Source organism: Durio zibethinus, chromosome 19 (assembly GCF_047325235.1).
Source record: "Durio zibethinus cultivar Kanyao isolate XHJ-2024 chromosome 19, ASM4732523v1, whole genome shotgun sequence".
Taxonomy (NCBI): domain Eukaryota; kingdom Viridiplantae; phylum Streptophyta; class Magnoliopsida; order Malvales; family Malvaceae; genus Durio; species Durio zibethinus.
Window position 1 is genome coordinate 3,334,429 of NC_143180.1, and position 4,180 is coordinate 3,338,608.

Consider the following 4,180-nt stretch of genomic DNA (forward strand, 5'->3'; position numbering starts at 1 on the left):
GATTATATAAATTAATTGAACTAAATTTTAAATTTAAACATTAAATTAATCTACAGTACAATATTTATTTCTAAAAAAAAAATTAGATGAAATTTTTTACATGAAGTTTATAAAATTCTGTATTAGAAATAATTAAATAAAAATTAAACTTGAAAATTAAAATCAATAGATTGAAAGGTTTCGGTACATAAATCAAAGGTAAAAAATTTGAAAAAATTTTGATATATTATTTAGATAGATATTTTAGTAAAAATATTGATAACGTATTTATTGTAAATAAATATTGGTCCAATTTAAATTATAAACAACATTTTTAACTTTTTTTTGACATAATATTAATTTTCATATTAAATTCTATCAATTTATTAATTTAAATTTTTTATTAAATTATTTTTAATTAAAAAATTCACAAATTTCACGTAAAATTTGTGCTTATTTCTGATAATATAATTGATTGTATCTATTTATTATAGAGTTGTAATGCCAGGTCATTCACATGTAATTATAAAATTACAATTTTTTAATGATTATTTTAATGAGATAATATAAATAATTTGAGCATTAAACAGCTGTTGGGTATTTATTATTATCAGACTTGGGTTGCCAAAACCTGTGCCAAACTTAATTTCCAGAAGGAATTTCAATTTTTTTTTTCTTTTTCTAGAATGAAACAACTATTTGTAAATAGAGTGAAAAAATTTGTATCCATCTTATAAGATAACAAAAAGTAAAAATAAAAAAAAAAAATTGTCAAATATGATTTTTTTAAGCAATACATCCCTTCTTATAACAGATCCAAACAAACATATTTACAAAAAATAACGCTGCAATAATAAATTTCAAAGCCAGTTTTAGGGAAATTTTGCATTTTCTTTTTCTTTTTGTTTCCATCCAAGCACCCATTTTCCAGTTGCATAGCCCATGTCATACTCTCTTAATGCAACTGCTATCTCCTACTCTACTAAAACCTAGTAAATGCTCAATAGTCAATACCAGTCCCGTGCTACAAGTTGTTGAGGACGTTTCAAACCTTCTTTCAAGAGTCTATCTTCCACACCTAAATAGATAAAGAGCAATCCAAACTGTACAGCATTGCTTCACCTATTTTTAGGTTAAAACAGTGCCAAAAAGATTGAAAATTAAGTATAAATAGAGGCAAGTTAGGTTTCATATATCAGAGACAAATAGTTCTTGTACAAGCTCTGAAAAAAGTTCAGAACTTAAATTTTCTTTCTCTTTCTCTTTGTCAATGGAGTTCTTCATGACAATATGGCTAATATTTCTTTACTGCATCATATTCTTCATTTGTAAGTTGGTTTCACAAATGAGAAATCAATGCTGTTATATTTTGGCCTATGAGTGTTATAAGGCTCCTGAAGACAGGACACTTGATACTGAAACCTGTGGGAAACTCATCTTGAGGAACAAAAATCTTGGTATGGAAGAGTACAGGTTTCTGCTACAGGCTATGGTCAATGCAGGCATTGGGGAAGAAACTTATGGCCCAAAAAATGTCATTGCTGGAACAGAACAATCTCCCAATTTTTCTGATGCACTTTCAGAGATTGATGATATAGTCTTTGGTACTCTTGACAATCTCTTTGCTAAAACAGGAGTTTCTCCATCAGAAATTGATATTCTTGTTGTCACTGTCTCGATGATCTCTTCAGCTCCCTCTCTACCAGCTCGAGTGATCAACCGCTACAAGATGAGGGAAGATGTTAAGGTCTTCAACCTAACTGGAATGGGTTGTAGTGCAAGTGTTATAGCTGTTGATCTTGTCCAGCATTTGTTCAAGACATACAAGAATGCATATGCAGTTATTGTTAGCTCAGAATCCTTGAGTCCAAATTGGTATTGTGGCAAAGAGAGATCCATGATGCTCCCCAATATCCTGTTCCGGCTGGGAGGGTGTTCCTTGCTCTTGACAAACAAAAGATCTCTTAGGCATCAAGCATTGCTGAAGCTGAAACATTCGGTTCGAATCCATGCCGGTGCAAATGATGAAGCATATGGAAGTTGCACCAGAATTGAAGATGCACAAGGGTACTGTGGTTTCTTCCTAACTAAAAGCCTGCCAAAGGCTGCTGGTAAAGCTGTAACCATGAATCTCCGAGTTCTAGTACCCAAAATTTTACCGCTAAGGGAACTTGTTCGCTATGCAATAGCATCTTATTGGAGAAGTAAGAGCAAAACTTCAACTCCTGAAGCAGCAGGAGCAAGTTTGAATCTTAAGTCTGGCATTGAGCACTTTTGCATTCATCCTGGTGGAAGGGCAGTAATTGATGCAATGGGCAGAAGCTTGGGGCTGAATGAGTGTGATCTGGAGCCAACTCGAATGGCACTTCACCGATTTGGCAACACTTCAGCTGCTGGAATCTGGTATGTCTTAAGCTATTTGGAAGCTAAGAAGCGGCTGAAGAAAGGAGACAGAGTTTTAATGATCAGTCTTGGAGCCGGTTTCAAGTGTAACAACTGCGTATGGGAAGTAATGAAAAACTGTGAGGATGTCAATGTCTGGGAAGACTGCATAAGTCGCTATCCTGTAAAATCTACAGCCAATACTTCTTTCCTGGAGAAATACGGTTGGGTCAATGAGTCAAGGAATGAACAATAGGTGTGACCGCAAACCAGGATCAATCACAAAGAGAACAGCTTAGTTCGCTTGGTGGACCATTCATCACTTGCCAATTTCAGGCTTTAGTTTAAACTATTTCGTAAAATCTTTTTGCTTATTATATAAACTCTTTCTGATAAACTTTATTTGTGTTATCATTTTAACCATATTTAAGGAAAAACTGGCCAATGATAATAAAACCAGCATAGCATGGAAATTTTTATTCCCTAAGAAGGGGATGTACTAAACTATTCTTCAAATTGTTGATTCAACATTCTATTTTTTTGAAAGATTAATTGAAATAACAGCACTTCTGTGGAACTGCACCTGAAATATCAGGACTTTGGGGGCTGTGTCACTCAGCTGCGGTAGGCCCTTTTGTTCTTTACTTCAGGATTTAAACTTTCCATTCAAAGCTTAATATTTTTCTTCTTTCCTGCTTAAAATCATTACCCCACCTAAATCTGCACATGCTCTTCTTTAGCAGAAACTCTAACCCCTGATATGCCCTACAAAATATGTCTATTAGAGCTTGCTGCACTTCACACAATATAAAAATGATCTTACTTTTTCCATAAGAATACAGTAAAAGTGTGAGAATTGGAAAATCAGGGTTCTCCTTAGGATTTAGGATATGTTTTTAAGTTAATAGACCCGGGCGGTAAATTTTGGTTAACTTTCCTTGTGTAACCAAATTTTGCAAGGCTGTCAATGTTTTTAGTGGGAGAGTACTATATCTATATCAGGTTTTAAATGCCTCAAAAACAGAAGAAGGTAAAATAGTGATTAAGAAGAAACAACTGGTTTTCCTCCAAAACTAGGGGCATATGAAGACGGTAGCTTTTCAATGTGTCAGTTAGAGTGGTTTACTTTGCTTAGCCGGTTGGTCCTGCAACTTGATTAGCTCCAGCTTCCATAGCAGTACCGAAGATGAAAAAAGTTAAAAACTTTCAACTACTGATTCATTAATATCATTAAAGGCACCAGACTCTATGCCTTCACATTTACACACTTACTCTAGATAGGATGGTTTCTTTTCTTTTTGTATTGTTACCATTTGGGAGAATGAATGAAAAAGTGGGCACCAACAGTGATGCGGTTGTTAAACACAATGAAGCCATTGTTTATACATGTGAGACCTGATTATGTTCCCATTTATTTTTCCAGCAAAAAAGTGTTTCCGGTCATCAAAATTATAGCACTTTCTGAGTAATTTGTGAAGCTTCCAATGTCCATTCCATCTAACGACTCTGAAATGAAAGATAAGCAAAAGGTTTTCATTTGTCATTTTCATTTCTTTTGCTTCCATCTTGGTTGAAATGTGATTGTGTTTGCTTCAATGAAAGCTTGTCCTACTGCAGCTGCAGGCAAAAGGTCAATGACAATGTCGAACACTGGAAACAAAAGACAGAAAATACTAAACGATTAAATAAATTATCTACTAAACAGTCTAAACTATATGAGCCAAGCATGTGGAAAATATCAGATTTCACCAATGTTAGCTGCCTGATATATAGCATCCTATGTTACAACTAGACTTTGATTGAAAAACCAGTGAGATAT

The 4,180-nt window shown here is 34.0% G+C and overlaps 1 pseudogene across 1 annotated transcript; it reads left to right on the forward strand.

Annotated features, from left to right (window-relative positions):
- Positions 1-1,152: 1,152 nt before the first annotated feature.
- Positions 1,153-2,958, forward strand: LOC111309825 (3-ketoacyl-CoA synthase 19 pseudogene; annotated as a pseudogene). The gene has a single exon (XR_016330507.1). The product of XR_016330507.1 is annotated as a 3-ketoacyl-CoA synthase 19 pseudogene (transcript).
- Positions 2,959-4,180: the final 1,222 nt, after the last annotated feature.